Here is a 15,230-nt window from a genome sequence, read left to right on the forward strand (position 1 = left end):
TGACGTTTTCAGCGGTACCATATTTATTTATATTCGTCTTTTTGACGCGTGTTATTCCATTTTTTGTTTGGCGGTATGATGATAAAGCATTGTTTTTTGCTTCGTTTTTTTTCATTTTTTTTACCGTGTTCACTGAAGGGGTTAACTAGTGGGACAGTTTTATAGGTCAGGTTGTTCCGGACGCGGCGATACCAAATATGTGTACTTTTATTGATTGTTTTTTTTTTTTTTTTTATAATAATATTTATTGATGGGTACATTATATTTTTATTTTTGGTTGATTATTTTTTTAATTTTTTTTTATATATTTTTACAATTCTTTTTTTTTTTTCACTTTCTGATAGTTTTTATACTTTATTACTTTGTCCCACTATGGGACTTTCACTTTTTTTTCTCTGATCGCCTGCATGGCACAGGAATGCAGCACCATCCCTGTGCCATGCAGGCTGTCAGTGCTGGACAGGGAGAAGATAGTTTGGAGATGCACTGAGCATGTCCAAACAATCTTCCTGCTGTCTGGTGACCCGGATGTTGTCATGACGACATCGGGTTGTCATGGCAACATCCTGGAAGCCACGGCAGACAGCGCTGGAAGCCAGAAGAGGAGGTGAGTATCTGCGATCACCTCCCCTTGCCCCCGCAATGCTGCGGTCGACTTCGATCGCAGCATCGCGGGGGTTAATGTGCTGGGAGCGGTGCCTGAGCGCTCCCTGCACATAGTACCGGGTGTCAGCTGTGACAATCAGCTGACACCCGGCGGCGATCACGCCCGCACAGCCTGTGTGCGCTCGTGATCGCCATGATTTACTAATACGGGTCTGGCTCTAAAGTCCCAGGGCACAGACGCGTATTAGTACGTCAGATGTTGTTAAGTGGTTAAAAAACAAACTAAAATAAAACAGTATAAACACTGTCAATTCGAAAATCTTGAATTCAGATCTGTTCAGTCTGTGGTCTAAAAGTATAAGGTCTTTTTTTACAAATAAAAAACTCATGTTTTTATAAATGTCTGCCATCACAAGAAAGAATTTGGAGTGGAAGCTGAATGGCTCTTTTTTCTACAGCTCATGGCAAAGGTGTATGTGATGGTTAAGAAGGCAGCGTGCAACGTCTTGCAGCTCGGGCTAGCCTCCAGAGGCCATATTCAGACCACATCTTAACACACCGCCAACTATTCAGCTGCAGTGAGAAAATATTCCTAACATTCAGTTCATGTACTGTACAAACCAGGACTACAAAGAAGAGGAGATTTTGTTAAAACATTAGTTACAGGAAGTAGAACCCATCACAAGAACTTCACAATACCACACTTTCATTCCACTGAGTGACACAGAAATAAAAACATTCATTCAGCAACGACAGTGAAGTCCATGAAGTGATTGAAGATGGCACAAGATTGGCAATGGTGACATAACTGGTTATGTGACCTGTGAATATGATCAGCACTGGTGGCTGCCGGCTAATGTACTCTGCCAAGATTATGCTAATGAAGAAGTAGAAGGGATTTTTCTGCATCCTTCTGGTCCGTCCCCTTCCTTTGTGTATCCAAGAAAACCAAAGCTATTAAAAGTAACCAAAAATCAGATATTAACTCAGGTGGACTCTAACACCATAACAACCATACATACTGACACAAAAGGAAACGGCCATTGTTATAAGAGATTGTTGACAAGATTAAATCTTGCCCAGTAGAAGGGACAAATTGATGAAACAAAAGGACTTACTATTAATTCAATTGTTCAGACTAGTTAATTTTGTTTTATTTTAAAGCTTGGTGATTTAACTACTATACTCTGTTTAAAAACTTGAAAAAGTACATATCTAGTGTTGTAATATTAATAATAAAAAAATTGAAACACGTGTATTTAAATAACCCTTTCTGACATTGTATGTAATAATACTGTCCTGTGCCCTGGGTCTTATGGACCAGATACTTATTATTACTTCTCATCTTTAATGAGGCACCGTGACCGGAGTCGTAGTGATCACATTTAAATTCTGGTGCATCTTACCTCAGGGTAGATGGCGTCGTCATCCTAGGAGGATGTCACCGCCCCCCTGCAACTATGACCGCTGTGATTGGCTGTAAGAGCACCGATCACAGGCTGGTGCCTGGCAACGCCAGGCCTCACCTGAGCCCGCTATGATTGGTGTTATCGACGATGACATCGATCGCACCAGTCACAGCGCACAGATGCGCTGTGACCTGGCTGTGACTGTCCTGCACTTCCTCATAGTAGCTGAGGACTTGTACAGGGCGGTCACGCTGTCAGATTGTGTGCCGTGCTGGGCCTTGTGGTGCGACAAAAGCCTGTGACCCCACAATTGCTGCTCCTGCTGCTAGCAAATAAAGAAAATAGAAGAAAGAAGATCCCTGCCTGATCTCTCCTCATCCACCTCAATCCCCCTCTTCCTCCTTTCCCCCTCTTTTTATCAAACTCCCCACCTCCCCCTTTCTGCCACCGAGTGATGATCAGTACTTGATTTTTGGCAGATTTTTTTTTTCGTGCGTCCTGCAGCGGCTGAGCATGGATCAATGACGCAAATCACTGATCAACGTCTGTGCTCGCTGTTTTCCAGGACTTTTTTTTGTCTCTGTCCATTCCCCCCCTCCTTTGCACTACCTCTGTGCGCACATCCAGCAGCTGCCGAGCATTACACTTTTTTTCTCCCCTCCCTTTGCACCACCTCCTTGTGCACATCCATCAGCCATCGAGCGTTAGTCAGTGATGCAGATCACTGATTCACACTCGTGTTTGCTGTTTTGCACTCCCCCTCCCTTTGCACCACCTCCGTGCGCACATCCAGCAGCCGCCAAGTGTTGATCAGTGGCGCACATCTCTGATCCGCACTCATGCTTGCTGTTTTCCACTGTTTTGTTTCATAGACTTTTTTTTCTCCCCCCCCCCTTTGCACCACCTCCTGTTATTGCTTTTTTTCTTTAAAAAAAAAAAAGTTTACACCAAGCACTCTCACACACACAACTGAATAAAGTACTGATACAAACACCACATACATGAAAAAAAAAATGTTGTCCCGCTTGTCCCACACACGGTATTCAGTGAAGGAGCCATACACTACTTTCCTTGCCTTCAACACTGACAGTAAGGGAGAGGATCCCACCTTTCTTTATTTTTCCTCATCCTCGTCCCCCTCTTCCTCCTCGGGTGATTCTGAACCGCCAAAAAGACGCCCTAGGACAAAAGCTGAACCAGCGCCAGCCATTATTGACCCCATGTGGACCTAGACCCTCGAAAATTATGAGCCACAGATTCCGCATATTCTGGTGCAATAAGGAATCAAGTTTGACACCACCCGCCTCACAGAAATAGACTTTTTCAAAGTCTTTTTCTCTGAGGATTTTTTAAACCTGATGGTGGGCGAAACTAATTTGTACGCTCAACAATTTTTGTCACAAAACCACTCATCATTTTCTAACTTGAAGTTAGAAGTTTTGGGGCCTGGTCCTTCACATGGGGATACTGAAGAAGCTAGAAGTTCATTGGAGTGTTAACGTTTTGTATAACACTCCATTGTTCCGAATGGTCATGATCCAGACACGTTTTGAGACCATCCACAAATTCTTGCATTAAATGATAATGTACGTTGTTCTCACCGAGATGATCCCAATCATCTTTTCAAAGTTCGGCCGGTCATCGAAGAACTTCAACAACAAGTCTACTGAAATGTACATGCCTCAAAATGACATCTACGTGGATGAGTCCCAAATTCATCTTCAGGGGAGGCTTAAATTCTGGCAGTACCTGCGCACTAAGAGGGCCAGGTACGAAATGAAGCTGTACAAACTGTGTGAGAGTACCTCAGGGTACACCCACAAGTTTAGGGTTTATGAAGGAAAGGACTCCTGCATTGAGCCCACTGAATGCCCCCCTGTCCTGAGAGTGAGTGGTAAAATTGTGTTGGATTTGGTGCGCCCACTGCTGGATCAAGTTTATCACCTCTACGTGGATAACTTTTATACCAACATCCCACTCTTTAAGTCCCTCTTTGTGTGAGGTACCGCAGCCTTGAAATACTGTCCGCAAAAATCAGATGCCTCTCGAAGATGCTAATTGGGCAGCTGCTCAGAAGGGGTGAGAGCAGAGCCCAATGCAGCAACCACATGCTGGTGGTCAAGTACTAGGACAAGAGGGATGTCCTTCTCTTGACCACCATACATGGTGATGGCAGCACTCCCAGCACTGTACGAGGTACCTCTACACAGGTCGTCAAACCAGATTGTGTACTGGGGGGGGGAGTTGATCTCTCTGATCAAGTCCACCAGCCGTACAGTGCTTTGAGAAAGGCCAAGGTGTGGTACAAGAAGGTGGCCGTGCACATCGTACAGATGGCAATGCATAACACTTTTCTTTTATCACGATGTGCAGGCCAGACCGCTACATCGTATTTTCGGTTCCAGGAGGTAGTGATCAAGGCCCTGTTATTTGGCAGTGAGGAAGGAGCAGGCCCCAGTAATTCCGGAACTGAAGGTGCTCGTATAGTACAATGCCAACATTTCCCGGGGGAAGTCCCTCAAAGCAGAAAAAAAGGTAAGTCACAAAAGAGGTGCTGAGTGTGCTACGGAATGCGACACCTGCACTGACAAACCTGTCCTGTGTATGAAAGAATGCTTCAGCCTGTACCACACATCCATGGGCTACTAAATTCATTTCTGACTTACACAACTGATATATGACAACTAGTGTTGAGCGATACCTTCCGATATCGCGAAATATCGGATTGGATCGGACCGATACCCAAAAAATATTGGATATCGCCGATTCCGATACTGGAAACCAATGCAAGTCAATGGGACACAAATATCGAAATGAAAATAAACCCTTTCTTTCCTTGTAGGTTAATTCTACATGAAGGAAAACAACTAAGAATAATGTAGAATGTATTACATGAAAAGCCGGCAATTCAGCAGCGGCATACAACGGTACCTGACAATTTAGAACAGAAAGAATAGAGCATCACACATAGATTAGATAGATAGAAACATGTCAGTCACATATATAAGAAGTACAGTGACAGTGTTGCTTACTGTACTTGTCATTTAGTGTTAAAGGATTTATTAAAAAAAATAATAGTGTTTTCATGCACAGTCTCTTTAAAAAAGCCGGCCGGCAATTCAGCATCGGTACCCGACAATTTAGAATAGAAAGAATAGAGCATCACACATAGATTAGATAGATAGAAACATGTCAGTCACATATATAAGAAGTACAGTGATAGTGTTGGTTACTGTGCTTGTCATTTAGTGTTAAAATAAAGGATTTATTAAAAAAAAAATTGGCGTGGGGTTCCCTGTAATTTTAGTCTTTAGCGGAGGTTAAGCGGATGGCTGGGGCAGATGTTTGAAGCCTGGGAAGGGGGTAATACCCACGGAGCTTCCCAGGCTACTAATATCAGCCCCCAGCTGAATACCTAGCCTTTACTAGCTATTAAAATGGGGGACCCCCAAAAAAATGATGTGGGGAATCCCCTATTTTAATAGCTAGCAAAGGCTAGGCAGACAGCTGGGGGCTGATATTAGTAGCCCAGGAAGGGTGCCATGAATATTGGCCCCCTCCCAGGCTAGAAACACCAGCCGTCAGCCGCCCCAGAAATGGCGCATCCATAGGATGCGCCAATTCTGGCACTTAGCCTCGCTCTTCCCACTGCCCTGTAGCGGTGGCAGTGGGGTAATAGGGCTGGGGTTGATGTCAGCTTATAATGCCAGCTGACATCAAGCCCAGGTTAGTAATGGAAAGGCGTCTCTAAGACACCCCCATTACTAACCCCATAGTCAAAGTAAAAAAAAAAACCACAAACACCCAGAATAAAGTCCTTTAATTGAAATAAACACACAATTCTTTATTGTTCTAAATTAAACCATACTTACCATCACGCCCATTCCAGCTAAAGCCAACGATCTCCTGCAATAAAAGTAAAATAATAAAGCAACTTCATCCTTACCTTTCGATGGTTCCCAGGATGGCTCCAGCTCTGCTACATTCACATGACAGGCTGGATCGCAGCCGAAAGCTGCCATCCAGCTTGCCATGCCGCAGACACTGAGAAGCGCAGGCATGCTTGCGCTCCTCAGTGTCTGGCTGTGACGGCATAAAGATGAGCCGAGGTCATGTCCAATGAACTCAGCTCACCTCATGCACGTCACTGACAGCGTCGGAGAATTCTACTGCGCATGCGGTGAGCGTGAGAGAATTCTCCCAAGGTGTCAGTGACGTGCATGAGGTGAGCTCATGTCCAATGAACTCAGCTCACCTCATGCACGTCATTGACAGCGTGGGAGAATTCTCCTGCACTCAGCGCTTGAGCAGGAGAATTCTCCCATGCTGGGATGGCATTGAGATGACAGGCTGGATCGCTGCTGAGCGCTGCCATCCAGCATGCCATCCTTCATAGACACTGCAGAGCGCAGGCATGCTTGCACTCTGCAGTGTCTCTGAAGGATGAAAAGCTGGATGGCAGCGTTCAGCTGCGATCCAGCCTGTCATCTCAATGCCATCCCAGCGTGGGAGAATTCTCCTGCTCAAGAGCTGAGTGCAGGAGAATTCTCCCACGCTGTCAATGACGTGCATGAGGTGAGCTGAGTTCATTGGACATGAGCTCACCTCATGCACGTCACTGACAGCATGGGAGAATTCTCTCACGCTCACCGCATGCGCAGTAGAATTCTCCCACGCTGTCAGTGACGTGCATGAGGTGAGCTGAGTTCATTGGACATGACCTCGGCTCATCTTTATGCCGTCACAGCCAGACACTTTCTCAGAATCAGTGGGATCCGTTAAAGCGTTCCAGAGTTATTACCTCGTAAAGTGACACTGGTCAGAATTGTAAAAATTAGCCTGGTCATTAACGTGCAAACAGCCTTTAAAGGGGTTAATATTGCTTCTTTTACTTTAGTATTAAACATATAAAAGTATTGTCCCAAGGAGAGATCCCAACTTGAGTCCTTGTACAAATGTAACCAAAAACACAGGTAACACTTATACCTATTTAAAATTTTTTATAACATAGTAGCTATTGAACCTGTTCTACGCCCGGGTGGCGAGCATTTTTATTGGTATATGGTCCCCCATCCTGTTATGTGCTGCCCCTATTCTGCGCCCCCATCCTGTTATGTGCTGTCCCCATCCTGATATTTGTGCTGTCCCCATCCTGGTATTTGTGCAGCCCCCATCCTGGTATTTGTGGCTCCCCATTTTGGTATTTGTGCTACCCAATCCTGTTCCCCCATCCTGTTATGTGCTGCCCCATCTTATCCTGGTATGCATGATACCCCTCATCCCTATCCTGGTATGCATGGTACCCCCTCATCCCTATCCTGGTATGCATGGTACCCCTCATCCCTATCCTGGTATGAATGGCACCCCTCATCCCCAATCCTGGTATGCATGGCAGCCCTTATACCAATCCTGGTATGCATGGCACCCCTCATCCCAATCCTGGTATACATGGCACCCCATCCCTCATCTTGGTATGCATGGCTCCCTCATCCCCAATGCTGGTATGTATGGCCTCCTTAGCCTTATCCTGGCATGCATGGGCCCCTTACCCCCATCCTGGTATGCATGGCACTCCTCATCCCCAATCTTGGTATTCATGGCACACCATCCCTCATCCTGGTGTGCTTGGTACCCCTCATCCCTATCCTGGTATGCATGGTACCCCATCCCTCATCCCTATCTTGGTATGTATGGTACCCCCTCATCCCCATCCTGGTATGCATGGCCCCTCATTCGTATCCTGGTATGCATGGCCCCTCATCCCTATCCTGGTATGCATGGTACCCCTTCATCCCTATCCTGGTATGCATGGCCCCTCATTCGTATCCTGGTATGCATGGCCCCTCATCCCTATCCTGGTATGCATGGTACCCCTTCATCCCTATCCTTGTATGCATGGTATCCCCTCATCCCTATCCTGGTATGCGTGCCACCCCTCATCTTCAATCCTGGTATACTTGGGACCCCTCATCCCCAATCCTGGTATGCATGGCCCCCCTCATCCCCAATCCTGGTATGTATGTTCCCCTCATCCTCAGTCCTGGTAAGCATGGCACCCCTCATCTCCAATCCTGGTATGCTTGGCACCCCTCATATCAATTCTGGTATGCATGGCTCCCTCATCCCCAATCCTTGTATGTATGGCCCCTCAGCCTTATGCTGGTATGCATGGTACCCCTCATCCCCATCCTGGAATGCATGGCATCCCATCCCTCATCCTGGTATGCATGATACCCCTCATTCCCAATCCTGGTATTCATGGCACCCCTCATCACCAATCCTGGTATGTATGGTATCCCTCATCCTCAATCCTGGTATGTATGGTACCCCTCATCCGTATCCTGGTATGTATGGTACCCCTCATCCCCAGTCCTGGTATGCATGGCAAATGTGTCTTCAGTAAAATGGCGCCGGATAGCGCGCTATGCGCATGCGCCGGTTCCGACCCCGCATTCCTGACCCAGTCTCCGGCCAGAACAGAGGCGCCGGGGCAACACACCTCCCGGTTAGGTAAGTATGAAAGTATGGCGCCCTAGATCGCGGTATGCGTTCAGTGCTTACGCTTACCGCGATCTCCGGCGCCATACACTCCTCTTACCTGTAATGGCTCCTTTTTAATTTGACTCCTCAAAAACAAAATATTAGCAAACATAATCTTGTGACATGTCAAATTAAAGCTTGTACCTTTCTAAACAGAACGGTGGGAGATCTCTTTATCTTATTTCTAACCCGAGATATGACATATCAAAAATTTATCATTATGCAAGCCCAAAATTCTAACTTTTTCAAAACTTTAGAAATCTATATAAAATTAACTACCTTATTTTGAAATTCACTAAATTAGCACTGAAAAAAAAACAAAGAAAAAAAAAATCCGAAGACATCAGGTAAAAAAAATATTCAGATTTGGATCACTTGACAGAAAATGACCCATATGGGGTATTTCTACATTCAGCTAAAATTGTGGGACAATTTTTTTTGTGCCATTTTTGCCCAGTGTGAAAGTGTAAAATCTGGGGCTAAAACAAAATTTTGGTGGTAAAAATTTAATTATTTTTCTTCACTGCCCAATGGTATGTGGAGTCGGTAAGCCAAACCTTCGACTCCTCAATTTCCATGACACCGACTCCACCTTCGACTCCACGACTCCGGCTCTGACACCCTCATACATGGCTCATGTTTAAGTGATAAATTTACGGTATAAATTTCCCTTCAGAGCTTTGCACTGTGCCTCAAAAGTAGTTTTGGACCACATATAGGGTATCTGCGTACTCAGGAGAAATTGCACAACACATTTTGGGGTCCATTCTCTCCTGCTATCCTTGTAAAAATGAAAAAACTTGCGGTTAAAGCAATATTTTTGTGAGAAAAATATATATATTTTTTTTAATTTTCACAGATCAGTGTTGAAAAATTCAGTGAAGTACCTGGGGGTTCAAGGTGCTCAACACACATCTAGATAAATTCCTTAAGGGGTCTAGTTAACAAAATGGGGTCTCTTGTGGTGGGTTTCCACTCTGTAGGCACATCAGGGGCTCTCCAAATGTGACATGATGTCCTCCAATGATTTCAGCACATTTTGCATTTCAAAAGTTAAATAGCACTCCTTCCGTTCTGAGCCCTGCTGTGCGCCCACACAGTAGTTTTCCCCCATCTATGTTGTACTCTTGGGAAATTTTACAGTGTTTGGGGTCCATTTTCTCCTGTTACCCTTGTGAAAATAAAAACATTTGGGTCTAAAGTAAATTTTTTGTGAAAATAGTTAAATGTTAATTTTTTCCTTCCACATTCCTTTAGTTCCTGTGAAACAACTGAAGGAAGGGTTAATATACTTGAATGTGGTTTTGAGCACCTTGAGGGGTGCAGTTTTTAGAATGGTGTCACTTTTAGGTATTTTCTGTCATATAGACCTCTCAAAGTCACTTCAAATCTGATGTGGTCCCTAAAAATGAGAAATCGCTGGTCAACTTTTAACTTTTCTAACTTTCAAACAGAAAAAAAATATGTTTTAAAAATGATGCAGATGTAAAGTAGACATGTGGGAAATGTTATTTATTAAATGTTTTGTGTGACATATCGCTCTGATTTAAAGGTATAAAAATTACAATTTTAAAAATTGCAAAATTTTCGCCAGTTTTCAGATTTTTTTCTCTCAAATAAATACAAGTCATATCGAAGAAATTTTAACATTATTATAAAGCAGAATATGTCATGAAAAAAAGAATCTGAGAATCAGTGGGATCCGTTGAAGCGTTCCAAGGTTATTACCTCATAAAGTGACAATGGTCAGAATTGAAAAAAATGGCCTGGTTAGGAAGGTGAAAACAGGTTCTGGGTGAAGGGAATAAAAAATAATTTACAATATTTTTTTAAACCTTTTTACTTAATCTCTCTATGGGACTTTCGCAGCTCTGATCACCATAATAAAGATTCTAAAGCATAGCAATGCACAAGCATTGCAGTGATTTATAAACTGTCAGTGCTAGTTAGATCATGCACTGCTCTTGATCTAATTGGCTTGCTAGCACTCGTGACCCAGATGTCATCATGACAACGTCGAGTCACCATGGCAATGATCGGCCCCTGCCTTGTAAATGCCGCGATCGATATTGATCGCAGTGTGTAGGGGGTTAAACTGCCCTTCAGTGAGAGCTGGGTGTCAGCTGTCAGAATCGCTGAACACCCGGCGGTGTTCGTGCTCCCACAGAGTCTGTGCGTGACAAATCTGGAAGTACTTACCAACCTGGACTTATGGATACATCGAAGGTCGTGAAGGGGTTAAAGTAAAGTCTGTTAAATGGAAGCTGTGACATAAGTGCTCAGCGCAGAGCATGGGATAATTGTGAACTTAGCCTTAAAAGCAAAATGTTATCTACTGCAAAATGGTACCAAGAAAAGCTGCCACTCAACTCACAAAAAACAAGTTTTCACTCAGTTTCATCATCATGCAGTTGAAATATACAGATTTCACTCTGCAACACCAATTGCATTCTGATTTCTGGAGAACACCTGTGCAGTCCAACCGCAACTGAGAGGGTGTAATTTCCAAAATGGCTTCACTTGCAGCAGGTTTCTGCTGTTTTGGCAACCTCGAGGCTTCTCAAATGTTACATGGCAGTCTCAAAGCATTTTTGCCAAAATTCTGCATCAGAAGTCAAGTAGCCCTCCTTTTCTTCCGAGCCCTATGGTTATGGTGTGCCCAAACAGTAGTTTCCGGCCACACATCGGGTGCCGGCATATGCAGGAGAAATTGCACAACAAATTTTGGGCTCCAATTTCTATACTTGAAAGGTTAACAAACTTTTGAATGTGGTTTTTAATACCTTGAAGGGTGCCGTTATTAAAATGTGGTCTTGATTGTGGGGTTTCTGAAATATAGGCCCCTCAGTCACTTCAGAACCGAAGTGATCCATTCTAAAAAAAAAAAAAAAAAAAGATTTGTAAATGTTATTGAAAAAATGCTGCTGAACATTTAAACATGTTAAGAAAAGGGATTTCAGAAATGTTGCTGACGTAAAGTAGACATGTAGTAAATGTTAGTAACTATATTTCGCATTTTGCTTGCTGGCAGGTATGAGCTTGTAAGGAGAGTCAGCGAGAGGCTGAAAGGGAAGCCTAAACCCATCTACGTGTTTGAGGAGAAGTACCCCGACTACTATTTTACTGATGGTAAGGTGTATATTTGTGTGTGTTTTGTTGTACACGTTTGTACGTATGTTTTCCTATGAAGTGCTGCATCGGGGAGTAATGTTTAGGGCTCACTCACACTGGCGTAAAACACGGCCTTGAGCTATCCAATATTTTATCGAATAGCACTCAACCCAATATTATACTAAGGGGCAGTACATAGCACCGACTATTTTCTCATGCCAATTCAGTATGAAAAAACAATTGCAGCCTGCACAGGTATGCAGCGATTGAGTTTATGAAAATGTTTTCAAATTCAATGACTGTTTTAATAAATTTAACCATCACATATGGATAATGCACAAAATGCGCATGAAATTACCTACAAGTGAGATGAACAAGGAAAATTTTTACTGTAGGCAAAAATGCAAACAATATTATAATTTAAATTTATTGAACATTCATTCTGCAACTTTATTGCAAATTAATTCTTATTCCTTTTCTTTTTCTCTTCAGTTCTCCTCTCCATGTTAATGTGGAGTGGTGGCAGGAGAACTTTAGTGGAATTAACTAAACATTCCGCAACTATGTTCTTGAATCCCAGATTGCAAAGATGTTCTTATTGACCCACTGTTTTGGCTCCAGTAATGAGTCCTATCCCGGCTGTGCCATTCTCACAAAAGCATTGGTACTTCACGCATCCTTCTTGCTGCTTAAGGAGCAATGAGAGAACTTTCAGATCACCACATATTGACCTTCCTTGATCCTTGTAATTAAAGCGGTTGTCCACTACTTTCACATTGATACCCTATCTTTAGGATAGGGCATGAATGTATGATCGGCTGGGGTCCTGAACGCGGCACCCCCGTCGATCAGCTGATATCGGTGCCTTTCGGAAGTCCTTACCTGCGGTGCTTGGCAGTCAAGTTGTAGTGGCTGGCGCTTGTTACTGCTCATCCACCTCCCATTCAATTGAATGTGCAGTACCCCCCGGCGGCCACTACAGATGGACAGCCAAGCACTGCAGGTAAGGACTTTCGGCTGGGACCGATAACAGCTGGTCGGCGAGGGTTCCCCGGCCGATCATACATGGATGCCCTTTCCTACGGGCATCAATGTGAAAGTAGTGGACAACTTCTTTAAGTTTCTTTAGAATAAAGTCAAAATTCTCATAGCATTTCTTCAAGTGCATAGAATGCTCTACAGGCACTAAAGCATACTTGCTGCCATTGTGCAGTAGCACAGCTTTCATACTTTTTCATGAATCAATAAAGAATCTCCACTTGCTCACATTGTACTCAATGTTACATTTTTCCATCAGCCTAGGAATATCACTGCAATACACTAGAGCACCGTCTTGAGTAAAGTATGGAAGGAATTCCTTTTCTCTGCTTCTGTACCAAGAATTAACAGTTAACAGGAATAGTGGGTTCTTTTCCTTTAGTCTAGAGCCTAAAAGTTGTGCAGAATATTTAGGAAGTCCTTGACTAAATCATTTTATTCAAAGTGTGAAGAAAAAGCTGTGGCTCATTGGGACTAGTATGAAACCTTCGTCAGAATCCTGCTCTTCATGTTCTGAATCAGGTGTATCTGCAAGTGTATCCAGAGATGAAAGGACAGGTATTCCTGGACCGTGAATCACAGGGCAAATCACTATGATTTCACTATGATTTCGCTACGAGTCAATGGGTGTGTGTGAAATATCGGACTGCACTCGGACTTAATCTGAGTGCAGTGTGATGTATGCGCACAGAGACAATGGAGAAGATTGAGAAATTAAGTTCTCCGTCTTCTCCACACCTGTGCTGAGATTCTCTCATGTGAGAGAATGGGATCACACTAACATGACACCCAGATCAAAATGACAGAGTTTGAGCCGAGTGTCCTTAGCATAATCAGCCCGATTCTCTCGCATGAGAGAACTTACAACAGTACAATAAACCTCATTTCAAGGCAGAAACATTACTGTGTCCAACAGTTATTACATATATCAAACTGAAATAGCTGTTGCAAAAACACCAATTTTTCTAAAACATTAAGCTTAAGATTAATAGGGGTGCCCAAACTTTTTCATATAACTGTAAGAGGGATTTAGAGCCCCTTTAACTTAATGTGGGTCACTTTTGGAGAAAAACTCCATAAAATGTTTTTAAAAAAGTATGTTGCTGCATCTGTAATGACTTGATAGATAATAATGTCATTATTTATCCCACACAATGAAAACAACAAAAAAGACAGTGTAAATTGAGTGTCTCCGTAATCATAATTGAACCAAAATAATAGCATGAACATTATACTGCATGGTGAACACAATAAACATTAAGAACAATTGCACATTTATTCTTTGTTTTGTTCATCCTTGCTAACAAAATTGATTAAAAATGAGAAAATACCCCAAAATACTAGTAAAAAATACATACAGCACACTGGCTCGGTGTTTAGTACTGCAGCCTTGCAGCGCTGGGGTCCTGGGTTCAGATCCCACCAAGGAGTTTGTATGTTCTCCCCGTGTTTGCGTGGGTTTCCTCCGGGTTCTCCAGTTTCCTCCTATGCTCTAAAGACATACTGATAGGGAATGTAGATTGTGAACCCTGATGGTCACAGCGATGATAATGTATGTAAAACACTGTGGAATATGTTAGCGCTATATAAAAATAAAGATTATTATTATCCTATTCGGCAAATACACTGTGTTCCAAATTATTGTGCAAATAATATTTTCTCAGATTTTCCCAAATTACCTATATGAATTGCAGTCATTGTAATTTTCCAGTCAAATAACTATTAGGGTATGTGCACACGATGCAGAAATGCTCAGGATTTTTTCCTGAGCGTTTCTGCATCTCTCTGGCAGGAAAAAACGCATGCGGATTGTACATGCGGTTTCCTGCCAGGGACATGCGGAAATGAAGCGTTCTTCACATGCATTTCCGCATGCGGGTTGACAAGCGCTTCCCAAGAGATTTTAGCATCACTTGGAAAGTGCTTGTCAACTTCACACTATATAAATCCATGCAACCGGCATGGATTTATATAGTGTGTGAATGTCAAAAAATAAAAAATAAATCTATACTTTACCCTCTGATGGCCCCCGGTGTCCTGCTTCATCGGTCCCGGCTGCCGGCAGTGAAGACTTTAGGACCTTCCGACGTCAGCGTCACGTGAACCGTCACATGACTCTGACGTCAGCGAAGGTCCTTCATTCAACCGCGAAGTGCCCGGGAAGCCAGCAGGACGCAGCGCGGGCCGTCAGAAGGTGAGAATATATATATTTTTTATTTTATTCTTTTTTTTTTAATGGTACCTGGGTCTGGATGAGAGTCCTCTCATCCACACCCGGGTACCATCCGCACATTAGACCGCATGAAAAGCGCATCAACATATACAGTGATGCGGATTCCATGCGGTCTAATGCAAGTCAATGGCGGCAAAAGAGCAGCGTTTCCGCAAAATTAATTGACATGCTGCGGATTTTTGACCGCAGCGTTTACGCTGCGGAAAAATCCGCATCATGGGCACAGCACATGCGGATTTCCATTGGGGAACATTGCTGCCCTTCTACCATGCGTTTTTCATGCGTTTCCGCGG

General features: G+C 43.4%; 1 long non-coding RNA gene across 1 annotated transcript in view; it reads left to right on the top strand.

Moving 5' to 3' along the window:
- Positions 1 to 11,745, top strand: part of LOC141175997 (uncharacterized) — a 54,823-nt gene extending 43,078 nt beyond the window's left edge. Inside the window, exon 3 of the long non-coding RNA XR_012253086.1 lies at positions 11,587 to 11,745. This is a non-coding gene — a long non-coding RNA (uncharacterized lncRNA). The remainder of the gene's footprint in view (positions 1 to 11,586) is intronic.
- The last annotated feature ends 3,485 nt before the right edge of the window (positions 11,746 to 15,230 follow it).

Source organism: Phyllobates terribilis, unplaced genomic scaffold (assembly GCF_046119375.1).
Source record: "Phyllobates terribilis strain yellow unplaced genomic scaffold, ASM4611937v1 Scaffold_15__1_contigs__length_34870131, whole genome shotgun sequence".
In the NCBI taxonomy this organism is placed as follows: Eukaryota; Metazoa; Chordata; class Amphibia; order Anura; family Dendrobatidae; genus Phyllobates; species Phyllobates terribilis.